Source organism: Cavia porcellus, unplaced genomic scaffold, assembly GCF_034190915.1.
Source record: "Cavia porcellus strain 051 isolate PalLab524CR breed Dunkin Hartley unplaced genomic scaffold, mCavPor4.1 scaffold_33, whole genome shotgun sequence".
NCBI classification, from domain to species: domain Eukaryota; kingdom Metazoa; phylum Chordata; class Mammalia; order Rodentia; family Caviidae; genus Cavia; species Cavia porcellus.
In genome coordinates, this window is record NW_026947516.1 from 4,354,651 (window position 1) to 4,374,185 (window position 19,535).

Below are 19,535 nucleotides of genomic sequence, written 5' to 3' on the forward strand. Positions count from 1 at the left end.
TTTTTCTTTTGTTCTCTTTTTCTTTTTATTTGTACATCTTCATGAAATCATCAGCTGACACAGAAAGGGCGGGCGCGAGTACATAAATCAACAGGTGGAGAGTGAGTTTGTCCTGGGCTCTGATTTTCCTGCAGGTGTGAGGCTGGAGGGGGGGGTGCCCTCCTTCAAATATTTCCTCCACGTTTCTAAGACACCTCCCCTCTCCACTCCCCAGAGTCAGCATGGGAGCCCTGGCGTTGCTCAACGCCAAGGTGTGGGCCCACAGAATGAATTCCTGGGGGCTGTTTGTGCTGCCCTGTATGCGTAACTCACCGGGCAAGCAGGCTGGCTGGGCTTAGCTGCTTCAGACTGCAGACAGATGATTGCAAACAGAACCCTCCTTGTTACCACCCTAAGCTACATCCAAGGTTGTTCTTGATCAAGTGAACAAAAGAAAAAAAGAAGAAAGCAAAAGAAAGAAAGAGAAAGGAAAGAAAAAGAAAGAAAGAAAGAAAGAAAGAAAGAAAGAAAGAAAGAAAGAAAGAAAGAAAGAAAAAGAAAATCATGCCATCCTCCTCCCATTGTAAAGCTCTCCCTCATTGGTGGATGCCACTCTGTTTCCTTGCTGTATGTATGTTGACAATTGCTGAAGTCCACTGCAAACAGGGAAGGCTCCTAAGTGAATGTGTGTCTGCGTGTTTTTCCAGGTCACAAAGTCACCAGGTCAGTAAAGATTAGCGTAAAGTATTCAGGACCTGCACACAGATCTAGCAGTGTGATTACTGGGTTCTGGCAGGAGAACTTATCTCTGATTGATATCTGAAGCATGTGGGCATAGGAGAGGGCCAAGTGCGGGTGTACAAGCGCTGAAATAACTTTTTCATGATAGATGCAGCTATGACCCAGTGATGACTCTCTCTGCTGGCCGCGATGGCTGGTTAAAACTGCCCTGACTCTCCAGGTCTTATCCACACCCCATGAGCTTTCAGGCTAGGGTGCTGGCCTAGGGGACAAAGGGATGTCTTTCTAAGCTCCTGAAGAGAAGGAAAAGAGCATCCTTGCCTCCCAGTGAACAGCCCTGTCTCAAAGCCATACAAGGACTGGTGAGTGGGATCATTGTTATTACCGTTTTGCTTCTCAGGAGGTCAGATACTGCGATAGGACAGAAAACACCTACTTGAGGAGGTCTACCTGAGCTGATGGTGTCAAAACAAATCTAAAGGTTTTTACTCCTTTCTGTTTTGCAGTAGGAAACTAGCAGCTGGGGTAAGAGCTACTTCTTAGCTCTGGGAGGTGAACCCAGATATACCTGGAAAAATGCTTTCTATACTTTATCTAGTGGGTTTTTTTATTTGGTCTTCTGCCCTGAACCAAGATCATCTTTAGGGAGAAGAAAGCATTTGCCAAAAGTTCTTTGTTCTTTTCTGCACTGAAGCAGGGGATTGAAAATGTAAACTGAAGACAGAGAGAGAGAGAGAATGAGAGGGAGAGAGAGAGAGAGAGAGATAGAGAGAGAGAGAGGGAGACAGAGAGAGAGACAGAGAGAGAGAGACAGAGACAGAGACAGAGGAAGAGGTTTAGACTTAAGGAAATGATCAAATAAAAAGTTACAGTGTGGTATAACCTATTCAAGAGAGAAGTTAAATGGATTAACCTTAGGTATTAAATACCAGAGTGCTGCTGACCTAGATACAGTGAAAATAGAAGACATATGTGTTGTCCACTGTAACCCGTGGGAGCTTTGAGTTATGCTAACTGTACTTTTCATCGATGTTTTGAAAACTAAATGTGAGAAGGGATTACAATTAGCAGTGATACAATCTTCTTGTTAGTTTTTGCTTATCATTTCTGAATTCTTTTTAGACTAAGTGTGCAGATTCGAAATCTGTCTTGAATACCTGAATTCACATGCTGGGAGTTAAACTAGCAGAGCGCCTGCTTATGTAGGAGACATCCATACATTGCCAAATTTGGTAGGATTCGAACTGTGGAATCTGGTTGTCGTTTAGTGGGCTTCATTAGTTTTGTTTTAGGTTTTTTTTTTTTTTTTTTGTACCAGAGATTGAACTCATGACCTTGCGCTTGCCGGGCAGCCACTTATGCCACTGAGCTAAATCCCCAGCCCTGTTTTAGATTGTGATATGCCTTGCTGTTCATTGCTGTGTTGTTCAAGATTGTACTTGTAGATCATTACTATAAAAGGACTGGACTTTTTGAGGAATGACTATGTAGGTTAGAAATAAGCTATTTTCGGGCATAGTGGCTCACACCTGAAATCCCAGCATTCTGGAGGCTGAGGCAGGAGGATTGCTATGATTTCAAGGCCAGGCTGGGCTACAGAATGCATGCAAGGCACATCTGACCCTATCTTTAAAAAAAAATTAAAAGTAGTTATTGTTTTTGGACATTTGCATTAATTACAGGAAGGAAGCATCCCAAACAATTTAACCTGTGAAATGCATGCAAAATATGAACTATGAACCAACGGAATGTATGCCTTTCTTCATCTCAAAGAGCAATTCAAAGAAATGCGTGTAACCCCTTCAAGATTAAGCCCTCCAGATGATTATATGAGGACACTGTAGGAGTGTTCATTAAGAGCTAAGGTGTCCAGTTCTGGAGTAGTTTTAATCAGTCATCAGTATCACCTATCCCTGACTCACCAGCACTTACAGATTAAAACAGCAGTGTTTAAAAAAATCTAGTTAAAAATGATGTCCCAAAGACTGTTGAAGTTGGGGGCTGGGGATTTAGCTCAGCGGCATAAGCGCCTGCCTGGCAAGTCTGAGATCGTGAGTTCAATCCCCGATACCGAAAAATAAAAATAGACTGTTGAAGTTACTTTATAGAAAGATCACTCCATTTTGCAGTCATTTACCTCGTGTGTTGTTATCCCTGTAAGCACGCAATGTGAGTTGGTACAAATTCTTAGGAATCACGAGGTAGGGTGGCCTTAGTATTTGCCCGTGGAGAAATTGTTTTGTGCTTTATACTGACATTATTACATAGCAGCTGTGAGGGTTGGGGATTTAGCTCAGCGGCATAAGCGCCTGCCTTGCAAGTGTGCAGTTGTGAGTTTGATCCCTGGTACTGATAAAAACAAAACAAAACAAAACATAGCAGCTGTGATCTCGGAATGCAGATGTCTGAAAACTTACCTTGAATGAATAAAGTAAAAAAAAAAAAAAAAAAATAATAGCAATCTCCTTGCATTTGCATTGAAAATCTTCACCACAAATGTTAGGTTAGCCCTTCAAAGTGAATAAATAGGCATTAAAATTTACCAGCGTTAGAATACCAGCTTGGTGGTTAGAATGCATTCTTAGCATGTGCAAGGCCCTGAGTTCAATCCCCAGCAGTGAAAAAATAAAGTGAAATATAATTTTTTTTTAAAAAAAGGTTCTCTAGGGCAATCTTGAATCTTTTATTTTAATTTTTTAATCTCCAGAGTGATGCTTTGATCTTATCTTCTCTTTTACATTCTGGCCCTGTTTGAGAGGAACCCTTGTGGCTCTGGGCCATGGCCTCAAGTACTTCCCTTGCATGCCTGGGGTGTAAACAACAGAGAATGCCACTGTGAGTAGAGGCCAAGTCTTGCCTCCAGCATTCTCTGAGAAGGAAAACAAGCCCTCCTAGTAACAGATGCTGTGCTAAGGTCAGTGATACTCACACACTCCTCAGGAGAAGGAAGTAGGCAACAGAGATCTGCCCCTGGGCTGATGAGGAGCAGTACCCTGGACAGTGGAAATTCCCGGAAAGCCTGGAGATGGAGTGGAGGTGACCCATGTTCCTGGGTCCCTTTGGGTGATTTCCAGGATTGGGCATTTTCCAGTCCAGACATGGGAGCAACACTGTGTGATTCTCACGCACAGGAGGCTCTCTATTGAAGAGTCTTTGGACTGCTGAGCAAGGTGGATCCTTGAGCCTTGCTGATTCATTGCTGTCGGGGTTGTTCAGCACTGTGGGATGTTTACAGTGCCTGGGTGCCTTTTCTACCTCACTTCTCAGTTGCGACAACAAAAATAATCGTCGTGTGTTGCCAAATGAGCTTAGGCAGTAGGACGGTCTTCCTGTTGGACAACCATTGCCCAAGAAGACAGTAAGCGTTTAAAATACACCAGATGGATTTTTGAGTGAAACCAAGGTGTCTCAGCCTGTGCACTGTAGACACAGGGGGCGTGGGATCATTTTCTGTGGCAAGGCTGACCTGAGCACTGTAGCATGTTGAGTAGCATCCTTGAACCCCAACCAGTAGATAGCATTAGCAGCTCTACCTGACAGCTTTGCTCTTGCATCCAAAATAATCTTCCGACTGTGCTAAATGGTTTTTGGATGGTAAAACTACCCCTGCTTTGGAAGCACTGAATTGGAAACAGACAAGAAGCAGCTGTGTCTTCAAGTATGGAAGGATTGTGAAAACCCTACTGGAGTCTACCTCCTAATAAGCCCGATGTACTGGATTAATTCATTGGATTAATTCATGGATGAACTCAGAGCCCGTATGATCAATAACTCCTGAGAAGCTCCTCTTCTGAGCCTTGTTGCTTTGGAGACCCAAGTCTTCAATCCATGTGCTTTTTGGGGACAGTTCATATCCAAATCCTAAAAACCAGTGTAGAACCATCAAACGTAAGGTGACTGTAGGGTTGAACAGTCTTTATTCATTCTGCTCAATGCTAGCATTCTTTTGATTTCACAACAGAGATGTTCATGCAGGTGGCAAAGTTTTGACCAGGGCGTTAGATTCTTCTTGGTGCACTCTCAGCTTTTGCAAGGCTAGATTCTGCTAACAACAAAACAAAATTAAGTTCTGACTTAGTGAATTAAGAAGAAGATATTTTCTTGGAGTGAGCATATAGTCATTCTCTTTCTTAATGATGAAGAATACATTTAAAGATCTTCAGGTGCCTTAAACTGGGGGTAGGACCATGTTCGATTTATGAGTTAGTCATTGTAAACAACTGCCTGCAATAAAGAACAGTGCCATGGAGTGATTCTAATGATAACATAAAAGTTATATGCATGTGGCCTCTCTCCTGCAAGAGTGAAAATAAATATTATTATCTCCAGAATGTGTGTTGGCTGCAGGTCACTGAAACTGTCCAGAATGACAACTCAGATAAGGGATAATTACTGTGCATGTAGGCTAGGTTTACTCACAATGGCTATTTGGAAATGGATAATTGTTTTCTCATGGATGATAAGGCCTCGTCATTATGGGGTGCTTGGTGGCACAAATGGGCTATCAGTAGCCAGTTGTTGACTTTTGACTGACAGCCAGATATTGTTCAGTGTTTCCAGAAGGTAAATTCACCCCTGGTGAGGATTACTGGCCTGAGAAGCAACTTGTCAAGAGTTATAGAGTTTTGATTTACTGGAGGCTTTTCCACTCAGCTCCATTGACATTAGATGCCATATTTTCCTGTGTCTCCCTTGTAGGATGGTTAGCACCACTGCTGGCTCCTACTCACTGGATGGCCAGTGACACTGCCCACAAGTTGTGATGACTAGTGGTGTCTTCAGAGATTGCCAGGTGCCCCTGGGGTTAGCACGATCTTTCCTGCTGAGCACTAGAGTTGGACTAATGCTTTTGCAGAGTCACATTTCTGTAACCCCGTGTGATGACATGTGTTTAAAGAGAGGAGTTTCTTCTCTTCTGCTCCATTCAGTTTTTTCTTCATGTCCACCCTGAGAGGTGGACTGTCATGGGTTCCATTCTGTAGATGGGAAAACTCAGAGCAAAGCATCTCTAAATACCTGCAGAGGATGTCAGAGCCAGAGTTTTGTTTCTGGCCCGCCATTACTGTCCTGCACATGGGGATGACGTGATTGACATAATCCTTGGCTATGTCATCACAGTCACAGGTTGCGATGGGTCCCATAAACTTCTAATTGCAGTAACACATCGATTAATTAACCTGGGAGGTGACAGACTGAGTGCCCAGATCTCATACATGCTGCATATTGCGTGAGTCAGAAGGCAGCCTTGCTCACTGGCTCATTCTTGAAAGAGGATTCTTTTTGTGGCGGAAGGGCGAGGGGTTGCAAAAGAGAAGCTGGGGAGAGGAACATCTGCCCGGAAGACAAGCTGGAAACTGTTTATTAGTCTGATGGACATGATATGGAGCTCCTGTCTATCACAGCTACTTGAAAGCCACCTCTGCATTTGAAAACATTGACATTCTGGTTATGTTCCACAGTATCAGTAATATCATAAGTCAAGCCATCTTTCTTTTCATTTATCTGTATGTCTGTCCATCTATTCATCCATCTCTCAATCCATCCATCTGGCCACCCATCTTGTCGTCAATTGATCCATCCATCCATCTGTTCTATTATTTGTCCATCTATTCATCTTCCCATCCATCTATCCATCCATCCACCCATCCATCCTGTCATTAATTCATCTATACATTCTATCATCTGTCCATCTATTCATCTCTCTATCCATCCATCCATCTATCCATCCACCCATCCACCCACCCACCCATCTATCCATTCATTGACCCATCCATCCATCCATCCATTCATCCATCCATTCATCCATCCATTCATCCGTCCATTCATCCATCCATCCATGCTGTCATCAATTCACCCCTCCATTCTGTCATCTGTCCATCTATTTATCTCCCTCTCCATCCATCCATCCATCCATCCACCCATCTATACATCCATCCATCCACCCATCCATCTATCCATCATCGATTAACCCATCTATCCATCCATTCATCCATCCATCCATCCATTCATCCATCTACCCATCCACTCACCCATCCATCCATCCATTGACCCATCCATCCATCCATCCATCCATCCTTCCATACATCCATCCATGCTGTCATCAATTCACCCATCCATGCTGTCATCAATTCACCCATCCATTCTGTCATCTGTCCATCTATTTATCTCTCTCTCCATCCATCCATCCATCTATCCATCCATCCTGTCATCAATTCATCTATCCATTTACCATCTGTCCATCTGTTCATCTCTCCATCTATTCTCCCACCCATCCATCAATCTGTCTATGAGAGCATATCCTATAGCCATTATCCATCACTGAATTCCAAATTAGGACAAACATAGGTGTTTGAAAATACCATTGACAATGTTGCCGTGAATAGGAGTCAGGCTTCCAACCATAGGAAGGTTCTCTTCCAAGATCATTCAGGTTGCATCAGAATTTTAGTTCCTTATTCCGGTACATGAAGTCCAAATGTTCCTGAAACCTACCCCATTTCAATGTAAGCATTTCACACTTTTTGCTAGATCAGGCCCAGAAGGACATACTTTCCTCTACCTCAGTTTGTGTTTCAAACATTGTTATGGTTTGTGTTTGGATGTCCCCCCAAAGCCTCATGCAGTTATGGGGGATCAGGCTTTTCAGAGTTGGCTAAATCTAGAGTGTGTGATTAATTCATGGTCTACTGTTGGAATTACGCATGTGAAGGCTACACCTGCCCTATGGTGGATAGCCTGCATACGATATAAGGGACAGAACAAAGTGTGCACTCCCAGCACATTATGGACTGAACCCTCTGCAAACTCTGAGCTTCACTTTGGACGCTGGGTTTTTTTGTCTCAGTAACAATAAAAGTAACTAAGACAAGCACTCACTTGATTACATAAGGTCCATCCTGTATGTTCTCCCTGTATAACGAATACACAGTCAACCAATTAGGGACCTTAAGGACCACGTGCAAAATCTTCTTATTTTTGTGATGCACTGCTGGTTGCTGAGGTTTTCAACCTCAGTCAAGAGAAAGATATGACACAAGGGTTCTTGGGCTGGCTAAAATGAAGTCTCCTTAGGTGTTTATTGAGAGGTAATCGAGTGCCTTCCCAGTGTCACTCAACCATCACCCATCTAGTTCCAAAACATTTTCCTCAATCACCCAAGCAGCCCTTTACCCTTCAGCAGGTATTACAGTTCCATCCATTCCCACGTTCGTGGGAAACAACTCATCTGCTTTCTGTTTCCTGTGTGGCTTTGCCTTTTCTGAACCTTTCCTATGGACGGATCCTACACTGTGTAACCTTTTGTGTTTCCCTTCCCTTGCTAAGCACATTGCTTTCTGAGGTTTGTTCACATCCCAGTGCACATCTGTTTCATGTCTTTCCCCTAAACAAATACACCAATACAGCAGTATCATTCATGACAACCACGACGCACAGGCCACCCCAAGTACCCATCCCTGTGTGTGTCATGAACGATACTGCTGTATTGGTGGGTGTACAGATCCATGTACATCTGTCCTATCAGAATTTGAGTTCTTCTCTCTTTTTTAAAATAATTTTGAGATTCATACTAACCACATTCATGAATGATACTGCTGTATATGTGGGTGTACAGATCCATGTTGGATTCTAATGGTTTCAATAGTTTAGGGGCTATACCTAGTAGTACACAGTGGGTCATGTATGTACCAATTGCTGCTGCTGCTTGTTCTTCTTTTCTTCTTCTTCTTCTTCTTCTTCTTCTTCTTCTTCTTCTTCTTCTTCTTCTTCTTCTTCTTCTTCTTCTTCTTCTCCTTCTTCTTCTCCTTCTTCTTCTTTTCTTCTTCTTCTTCTTCTTCTTCTTCTTCTTCTTCTTCTTCTTCTTCTTCTTCTTCTTCTTCTTCTTCTTCTTCTTCTTCTTCTTCTTCTTCTTCTTCTTCTTCTTCTCCTCCTCCTCCTCCTCCTCCTCCTCCTCCTCCTCCTCCTCCTTCTCCTTCTCCTCCTCCTCCTCCTTCTTCTTCTTCCTCTTCCTCTTCTTCTTAATATTATTATTATTATTGTACTGGGGATGGAACTCACAGCTTAATGCTTGCCCTGCAGGTGCTTATGCTGTTGAGCTCAATCCCAGATCCACCAATCACATCTGAATCCTTTTACCTCTTTCCTCTCTCGTCTCCCCCAACCCTCCAATCCCCTTCCCACTTCCTCAAAGTCTACCACACTGTTCCTATCATCTACCTTTTATTTCACTCTTGCAATTATTTATATTGTGGGTGTCTCATGCTAAGTGAACTATGCAATACTTAATCTACAGTGTCTGATTTATTCACTAGTATTATGGTGTCACTCTGCGAGGTGGAAAGGATGGCTGTCATCAAGAACTAAAAAATAAACCAGCAAGCAAATGCTGGTGCAGTTGTGGGGAAAAAGAAACTCTTCCATATTGCTAGTGGCAGCATATACTCATACAACCACTGTGGAAAAAAATATGGAGATTCTGTGAAAAGCGGAAAATAGCAAGGCCACTTGACTCAGCTCTACCTCTTCAAAGTATCTCCCCAAAAGAGTTAAAGGCATCATATTTCAGTGCTCCATGCACACCCATGTTTGTAGCAGCACCACTCACAATAGCTGAACCTTGAAAGCAGCCTCTATATCCATCAGCAGATGGCTGGATAAAGCAAACCGTGGTGTTTACACACCGTGGAGTACTACTCTGCCATAAATAAGGGTAAATATGAGCTATTTGTAGGATTTGGGATGCACTTAGAGATCGTAACACTGGGCTTACTCTCATAGGCACGTGTGGCAGAGACTCAGTTTACATTATTGGCACCTGTGAGATTTATTTCTGTCCATCCTGCAGGCTACTTGGCAAGGCATTACCTAAGGCAGGTTTGATCGAGTGTGGAAAAATCCAGAATCTCACCAGAGATGGTGGGTGTGTCTGTGCATGTAGTTCCTTCAGGGTGTGGCTTCAAGTTGTCACCTGCTGGAAGCTCTGCCCGTGTCATCAAAATCCATGGGACGAATTGTGCATTGTGATTGCCTTGCAATCCAGGAGTTTCTGAGTCACTGCTTCTGTGTCTAAATTGACCAGTTGGGCGGAGGATAAAAAGGTTGGTGAAGACTTCCTGCTCCCCACGGTGGTACCTACTTTTCTTTAGCCCTCTCTTCCAGTACCTCCTGATCGCACAAGATGGGAGTTCTAGTCTCAGCCTGCCCTGGTCCACAGGTGGAACAACACTGAGGGTTGTACATATGGCAAATCACCTACAAGTATCTAAATTTCAAAGGTCAGTCACCTATGACTGTTCAAATTTAGCTGGCCAATTCCTTATGAATAATATCCAGATTTCAAAGGCCAATTGCCTATGAATATTCAGATTCTATTCATGTAGGAGCTGTTATCATTGGTTTTAAATTACAAGCCTCCTTAAGTATCTGTGGGGAGTTGATTTTAATGTATTCTTCTTCTGTTGTAGACACAAATATACACACATGTTCATGTCCCTCATAGAAAAATGACCTCCCTTTACATAAAACCAGCTTATGTCCTTCTGTGCTTTAAATTGGGTCTAGATAAGATGCAGTTCCTGAAGTCATGCAAAAGCTCTGTAAATAGTTGTCACCCTGTAGTGTCCAGGGAATCATAGCAGGGGTGAAAGTCCGTGCGTGCTTAGTGTACATACAAATCTTTTTTTTTTCTTTTCCAGTCTATAGTTTTAGCTGAATCTTCAGATATGGAGCCAACTGGCAGATACCAAGGGTTGATGGTGTTAATTTACTTGTAGAAAGAGCCTGTCTTGTCAGGCCTGGTGGTGCATGCTTGTATGCCCAGCTACTCCTAGGGCCGAGACAGCAGGATCGTGAGTTCAAGACCAGCATGATCAGCATAATCCAGGTGTCATCTGGATTTAAAAAAAATAGGGTTATAGATGACGCTCAGTCCTAATGCACTTGCCTAGCGTGCAGGAGGCCCTGGGTTCAATTGCAGAACTACAAAAATAAGTGATAAATAAGTGAATGAAATCTTATGTACCCTCAGCTCCTGTGCAAACATAATTTCCAGACCTGTGATTTCTAAACCTCAGCTCTGCATTTAATATGTGCATCTTTTAAGCAAGATGAGCCTTTTGTAGAAAGCATTATTTGAGTCTGATCAGGTTTTCTAGGTTCAGATAGCAGCCTTTGGAGGGGCCAAAGTCAAGTGGGCCTTGCCATTGAGCTAAGTGCCTGGCTGAAAATTCTTTTTCATTAAACTAACCTATAGCCTTTTGATGCATTAATGCCAAGCTGCAAAAATGTTACGTATGCTATGTAATTACTTAATTAGATGGGCATCGTTAACATCGTGGAAGGAAGGAGATGTTACATTTCTCCCTGCTGCTTCCCACTATGTTTCAGGAGCATGGATCGACCATGGCATCTCTGTGCATGCTGTTGAAGGCCACAGCTGATATGCAATTGGCTCATCCCTAACCACATGTCTAGAAAGAGGGCTTCCCATCTGCTTTATACCTAGATTACAATAGCCATTGAATTGAAGTAGATTTGATTGGAGATAATTAGCGTTTAGTCTTTGCAACCTTCTACAGGGAAAATATGTTGTGATTAAAACCCTCCACTGTAGTGTGACCAATTCTGCATTTTAGGCTCTGACATTTTTATTCTAAATTGACAGATACTGTTTTATCCTATTACATTCTAGTTCTGTGTACTTTAACTCACAGATAAATACGATGCCAGGCAAAGCCATGCAATCTAATATTTCTAAGTGTTTATCTTCTTAAAGTACTCAAAATATACCCGAATAATGTAGCTACACTACGTAATAGAAAATTAAAAGATTTTTTTTACACTTTTCTGCATTATCATAAGGAATGCTTCTATACTTAAACTAGTGATGATTCTGCACTTTGCCCTCCTAAATATATTACAAGAATAAGGAGGAGGAGGAGAAGGAGGAGAAGGGAGACCAGGAGAAGGTAGTGGCTAGTGTGATGGAAATAATCTTGAAGATACTGGTCTCTCTTGGTACATGTCACCAAAAATGTTAATTACGGTCAGTTGATAATCTCTAAGAGCATCAGTTGTTTATATCCTAAAAAGGCGCTGGGATGGCTGTGGTACTGTGCAGGGGACCCTTGATCCTTATTTTGAGCTTCGTTTCTTGGCTCCAGTGCAGAAACTTCAGCCTGCTGGCACAGCTCCTTCACCCTACTGGCACAGACTTTCTAGCATCCACTGCTGACCTTTGGGCCTTCCTAGTGCAGATCTGTGAGATAGATTTGCGTGGGTCATTGTCGTGGGCTCTAGGTTTTTTCCTGAAATCATGCAGGACATTGCTGTGGGATCCAGGCCCTCAGCTGGATTTTCTAGGTCTTTTGTATATAGACAGATTTCCTGCACTTTCTCTGTGTGTGACTCCTTGGGTGACCATCATAAACAATACTATCAATGATGTGTCCTGTGTGTTACTGCTTTCCTTGGGACCCCTGAGTACAACAGGAATTGCTTAGGAGGAGGATGCGACATCTGGGTGTCAGTATCACTCTAGGAAATGTTCCCACCCATCTTGAAAGTGGCCTGACAGCCTTCACATCTTTTGCTGTTTGCCCCAAGGACCCGCTGAGCCACTGTGCATGGAAGCATCTTTTGTAAGACGCAGTCAAATGCCCCTCTGCACTTTGGCTGTGTAAATTAGCTTCACATTATAATAGAGTTTCACTTAAAGCCGCAGCAGGTTAAAGACTGTTGACCTCCTCCTTGGCCAATAGGAGAAAATTCAGCCCCGTCTACAAGTATGCATTTAATGCAAAGAATGAAAAAGAAGAAGTCATCAGAGTGGTGCTTTCCTCTAATTCCATCACCCTGGGAAGCTCAGGCAGGAAGATCTCAAGTTCTGGCACAGCTTAGGCAACTTAGCAAGATTTTGTAGAACAAAATACATGAATAAGTAAAAGGGATTTGGGTGCAGCTGAGGGTGAAGGCACTGGGTTTATTTCCTAGTTTAAAATTAAAAATAAGAGAGAATCGAACGTTAAGATACAACTTCAGTTTACAATGTCACAGGCTTAGTAAATGTAGCGTAATATCTCTGTAAAGAGTTCCATTTTTGTCATTTTTCTGTTGGTGATTTTGATGAAAATCATTTTTACAACTTTTGGGGGAGTTTCATTTAATTCACGCGTTTGTATGATTCTGTCACTTTTATTAAATTACAATAAAATATTCGTGCCTGACATCGGGTAAATCAGTTTTAGAAGGGGCCCATCACCTCGGTGAGAACCTTCATCCCCAGGGCTGGGATACGCCCCAAAGGTATTTCAGGTGTCACTTTCTTATAGAGCTCATCAAGTTTCTTTAAGCCCAGGGCCTGTGAACACTGTCCGATTACTCCTTGGGTATTGATCATTATTATATCCCTCTTGTGTGGGACCCTCTAATGGGCCAATAAATGTCCCTATTTCATAAATTCCACCCCATCTCCCTTTTTGTTTTCTTTTAAATGCTGCTGTGTCATCTTCAGTGGCAGCAAATCACATAACCTGTCTTCTGCTACTTTATCTCCTCACCTCTAACTGTGGTCTTCTCCTAAGAACTGCGGCTGAAATTCTTCGCACTCCTTAGGCCCTCAGGAATATTTGTTACAACAAGCAACAGCTGTTCTTATTTTGCATCTTAGGCTGCTGTTCTTTACACAGGCACGTAATTCTTCAGCAAGATGTAGTTCAGGGTAAGGTAAGGGATACATACAGGACACTGGCAAATCAAAAGTGATAATTATCAAAAGGTGATAATATTTTTCTTGGCAACTTAAAAATACATTAACAAGTTAAAATGAATACACATTAAGTTAGTGCTTTATTCTTACTATATGACTGTGATTAGAAGAAACTGCTCCATTCAGTTAAAACGCTCAAACCATTTTTGTATATTTGAAGCGGTTCCCAAAAGCTTTCGTCTTCAATGTCTTAATGTGGAACTTAATCCTTACCAAAAATGGAGTTGGCAAAAATAGCCTTCAGGCACAGACACTTTTTTAAAATAAATAATGATAGCCTAAAACTTACTGTTTTTATGAATTATTAGATTGCTTTGTGGATAATTGAAATAAAAATTCTGATCGAATGCAAAAAAAGTGACAACAAAGATCTATATCTAGACGCAGGATCACTATTTCACTATTCTTGGAGAAAGATTTTCTAAAAGAGAGAGAGAAAGAAAAAAATTCAAAGTGATGTAATTAGGGAATATCCCATCACCCCTTGGGGCTGATCCAGAGCAACAAGTTCTTACCTACAGTAGAAAAAGTGATACAGAGAGACCTGATCTATTGGTGCTGGGGGAGTTTTAGCCACCAGGCATCCCCAGAAATCTCGCCCAGCTCAAAGCTTAACATCCAGTAGACTCGTTTCTTTCAGGAAACTTCATCCTGTAGTTAGAATACTGCTTTGAAAAGCTCCATCATGAATGAGGATGAATGGGTTGCCGAAGCCCAGGTGATTGGATCCAGGAGAAAGCAGTCATCTGATTTTAAAATCTATAACAGTAAATGACCAGCACTGCAGTGTTCAGTGTTAAGGTTTGGCAAATGAATAAAGAATGGTTCAAGGACTTAAAAGTATAGCATAAAGCAGTTTCTTCTGTGAAATGGGAAGGAAATAAATGTCTTGTTTACAGAAGGATTATACAGGGTGAGATTCCCTTAACCAAGATGGTGACAACCAGGGACATTTCAGATTTTGTTTTTTGACCTTTGAAATCTAGTTTTACATAAACCATGAGTTATCTTTGGGAGGAGGCCAAAGTCTAAGCACAAAGTTTATTTGGGTTTCATGTCTACTTTGTACCTATAGGCTAAAGGTCATGTTATATAGTATTGTAAATAATTTTGTGTGTGAGACAGAGTTTGTGGTATAGAAATTTCCACGTGACGTATCCTACCATGACAGAAAATGCTTATTCAATGAATGATGTCCCTGTCATCTGGTCTCCATCCTAGAAACACTACCATTGATTCCCATGTCTTTATCCAGTTCTCTCTGAATGAAATACCTTTTGAACTACCCTCCTTTCTGGGGGCGTGATTGATGCTTGGCACCCCAGCCCTTTATGTGGTAAAAATATGTGATTTTCTCCAAGTTGCTAGGAAACTCACCCTGTGATGGGCTTGGCCAAAATCCCATCGATACAGAGCTTTCTATTTGTCAGTGTGAGTCATTCCCAAAGACTTCACCAGGGCAAGGCAAAATACAAGGGGAAGCCAAAGATTGAGGACCCAAGAGTAGATGGGAGAAATCAGCTTCATGATTCAGCCATCGCCAGGCAGCTTGGTTTGGAGGGGAAGCCTAAATGAATATTGAAGGTGTGGAAATCATTCTCTGTAGAGCAACCTCAGTGCAGCCCATTCACACGTCCCCTATCTCAGAGAACAAGTGCAAGCCAGACTGGAAAGTCGTGGCTAACACTATTTTAATTGGCTTCTCTTTGGACTCATTTTTTTGTTTTGTTTTGAAAAACTTTTTAATCTACCGTCTCCTCATTGTGTGCCTGTGAGAACAATTTTCCTGCAAGGTATATCACATTTCTTTAAAAACCAATTTCATCTTACTAGGGAAATGTTTACCCTTGGGCCTCTGGGAAGACTCAGGGTACTTTTTCCTCATTTCCAAAGTGTTCTTTTAACCACTTGGGCAAAGTCTGTTTTGCCAGAGAGATCTTAGGATCTTGGTATTAAGATGGGGATGTCTTTAGGGGCCTTATTCTGTCTAACATATTTATTTTTTTTATTGGTGTAGACTGTAAGTATAGACTTGGATCAGAATCTTTGGGGAATAACAACCCTTCACCATTGAGGAGTTGATTAGTAATAAATAACATGGTTTACTAAAATAATATGACTGTACAAGTAATACTTTTGTTCATGAAGAAGTTATTGGTAACATGAATTTTTCCTGCCCTTTTACCATTCATTGATATTATACAATAGAGAACTTTTGCTTTGGTTAACATATTGGTATCAATTCAAGGACTTCTGGTGGATATAGGGAGAGACAAAAGTTGGTTGTGCAGCAAATTAATTCTATGAATGCAGACCATGTGAAAAATCAAAAGGTCCTTAATTCTAATTGAGCATTAACAAGAATATCTAAATACATTTTTCTTTTTCTTTTTTTTGAGCTTCCTGAGCTCAAAAAGTTGTACTGAGACGTGCAACTTTGTTCAATGATGCTATATTTTAGGGTTCACTTGACCATTATTAATGGAGCCCCTTTGGAGGAAAAGATGCCTCGTTACAGATTCAGTGAAGGAATCTGAGCACCTGAAGACCCCTCTTACACACTGAAACGGTGACCCTCAAATAACCCTCCCTTCCTTTCAATTAGTTTGTGTCAGGTATTTTGTCATAGCAATGGAAGGTTGACTAACATGCCTATCGACCTTCATCTTACTCCCTTGGTTGGGTTCCTCACTGCAGCCTATTCATATCACCAAGTAGTAACTTCCTGCAAAATTCTACTTTAAATCTTCCTGGATAAAACATTTGCCTGATTTTTATTTGTTGCCATCATACCTCTCAGGAAAGTCATACCTGGCTCTCTCTTTCTCTTTCACCTTTGAATTCTTCCATATTCTGTGGATATTCCTGTGTGGCACAATTATTCTCTAGTTTCGGTACCAACAGTCCGTGAAACATCAGGAAACACCAACATTCCCATCAGTTACAGACATTGCTATGAGGAGGCTAACATTACTTACCCATCAGCCCTCATGATTAGCCCTGTCCTCCAACCCTCATGACTTAGCAAAGACGTTCACAGCTTTCAATCCTGGAACTCTCACCACACAGAGTGTAGAATGTGGTTGCCAGGTGATGAGGCTCAGGAACAGTGTTGGTCAAAAGGTACGAGTTGGACTGGAGAAACAAGTTCAAGGTACCTTTGGTGTAACATGGTTATTATACATTAGGAATAACATACTATGGTTTTTTAAACTTCCAAGATATTCTAAACACAAAAAATAAATATGTCAGAAGATGGAGGTCAATTAGCTTGATATACCCATTTCAAAATGTATACCTCTAGCCAAATGTCATGTATATCATACATTTATATAATTTTTACTTATCTATGATAGCTTCATTAAAAAACAAAGAACAGGTACCATGTCCTTCTATATTCTACTCCTTGGGGGAAGGGAATATGGGACTCAGAGACCTGATATGCCATCATCATTTTATGGGATGCACTTGATCAGTCCTCTGATGTGTGAAATACAGTATTTGGATTATAATTACTACTAGAAAGTACTCCTTAAACTCTACAGAGCCAGTAAACTTGCAGGCAGGGCCTTAATTCACAGGTGTTCCCAAGACCCCAGGAAAAATACTCAAACAAACTCTCTTGAGGTTACTTATTGCTGGACAACTAGGTTTGAATTGAAGGAATGGGATTTCATTTAGGAGAAGGGAGTAACCAAGTACTAGGTAATTCATAAAAGTTGTCACCTGAGACAGCTAACAAGCTCCATGTATTCCCCTAGCTACTCAACATTAATAATTTCACACTGAAAGCAAGTAATTATGAATTTTCTTCTAAATGGCTTTTTAAAATCCACACTCAGAAGCTGACAAAGTGTTCTAATAAGTCAAACACCACTCATCAACCTGTTATCAGTACATAGCCATTTCTCCTAGATGGCATCTCTGCAAGTCTCATAATTCAGATACGCTGCATTGAAGAAAAGGGTGTTTAATGTCCATGAAGGGGACATTACTTTACTGGTTTTGGCAGGCAGAGCCACCAAGTCTTCTAAATCATGGGATGTGAGATGTATTCCATAACACATTCACAAAGCAAAAGTGTCAGTTAACCATTTTCACTTTTAAAGTTGTGCAAAATTTTTTTTCTGGTACCAGGGATTGAACTCATTAGCTTGTGCTTGCCAGGCAGGTGCTTAGGCTGCTGAGCTAAATCCCCAGTCCCTAAAAATATTTCTTAATTTAGTACATTCTCATTTTTAGCATCAAATATTAAGGTCTGAAGACCAACCTGGCAGCTGATAGGTCTCTGGGTAAAATTGCAAACTGTTTGTTGACGTGGACTGCCTAAAAATCCTAGTGTGGTAGCTGGCTTTGCATCACTGGGGCAAAATGGATGAGTTGATCAGCTTGAAGGAGGAAAGGTTTATTTGGGGCTTATGGTTTCAGAGGCTTCAGTCCCTGGTCACTAAGAAGCAGGATAAAGTCTCAATATCCTGTTCGAGGCCACACCCCCACTGACCTCACTTCCTCCCACTAGGTTTCTCCTCTTAAAGTTCATATAGTCTTGCACATAGCACCATTAGCTAGTGGCCGCCAAGCCTTCCACATGTGTGCTTTTGGGTGACATTTAAAAACCAAACCTTGGCGGAGCAAAGATGGTGGATAGATAACAGCTGGCTACAGAGGCTCCCTGAGATGGTCAACTTAGAATTCAATATAATACAGCATAGGGAGCCCCAAATAGAGGGAGATGAATTCTCTCGTCCCAAGAAGAAACTAAGGTGATAAGAACCAATCAAACATACAGTCCCGGTGCTGCTATTCCAACAGCTAAAGGTTCAGTATTCCTGCCACAATGGGTGACTTGCTGGGCTGTCTGAGGTCCCACCACTTCAACTCAATGGAGGTGCAGTTATACTGAGTTTGGGGGTCGGCCAGTCAAATGGAGAGCTGAGCTGGTGGGGAGCACCAACCTGTGGTGAGTGATGGTAGTGGAGCCATTCCACAGAAATGGGGCTCTGGCAAAGGAAATTCTGGGACTGGGCAGGACTGGCAAGTATAAGGGCAGCAGTGACTTCAGTCAGTTGTTCCCTTCCCGAACACGATTGGTGGAGTGAGGTAGGCCTGGGTCACGTGATCTGGCTGAGACCCAATAGGGTTATCCCAAATCAATTCCCTACAGCAGTAGCACACACTAACGCAGTGAAGCCTCAGAAGTTTGACTGACCCGGAGGGGAGGTGGCACACAATAATACACTGCAGGTCTTAGCAGCTTGACTGATCCAGAGGGGCGGGGCCAGCATATGCTGCCCCTGTTTGCAGCTCACTAGCACACTGCAGTGGGAAGGGTCACCTAGCCAGCGTGCTTAAAAACCAAACCTTAATGTTGGGTTAAGAAGGAAAGACCTCCTCAAGAGAAGTTAAAGTGGGTAGCTCAAAGACACACTGTTTTAGGGAGGATTGAAGGAAAGTCCATGCAGAGTCAAGAAAAATCTCTAAGAGAGATGATGTAGACAACGATTTGGGTCCACAAACATTTAGTGGTGTGGTTGGTCCAGAGCTGCATGGTTTGCGATCCAGTGACCCTGTGTCTGTGACCTCCACCGGTCACTCGGTGGGACACAGCCCCACAGCATCATCAAGAGCAGATGCCACATCTGAGAGATGCTGGTTGAGATGCCTCTGGCCTCCAATATCAGCATCTGCCTTAGAAGCTTCCTGTTGAAAGCTGACCTGGTTGCTTCACTGTTCTGTGGACTGACGCTGAAAAAGCGGCCTTAAAAACAAAAAGCATTTTCTTTTATTGGTTATAACATGATTGTATTTTTCAAGGCTCCCCTTTTGTTGCCTTTATCTATCAGTCCTAATGATGACTACTTACGATGGGTTTCTAAAATTTTCATGCACGATAATTGTCCCTATTTATAGTGTGTGGTGTGATAATTCAATATGCCGATGCAGTGTATAATAGATCGAGATAATTGGCTTTTCCAGCTCTTTGAACATTTACTATTGCTTTATGTTGGGGACCTTTGAACTCTCCTCCAGTTCCCATAAAATACCATTTTTG

General features: G+C 42.0%; 1 protein-coding gene across 6 annotated transcripts in view; it reads left to right on the top strand.

Moving 5' to 3' along the window:
- The window catches only part of LOC106025956 (steryl-sulfatase-like), a 210,672-nt gene that overhangs the window by 32,228 nt on the left and 158,909 nt on the right, over nucleotides 1–19,535 (top strand). Inside the window, exon 1 of one of the 6 annotated variants that reach the window (XM_063242783.1) lies at nucleotides 958–1,082. The exons of the other annotated variants lie outside the window; for them this stretch is intronic. The gene's annotated coding sequence lies outside the window, so the exon portion shown is untranslated. Of the gene's footprint in view, nucleotides 1–957; nucleotides 1,083–19,535 lie in introns of those variants that run through there. 6 annotated transcript variants of the gene reach the window in all.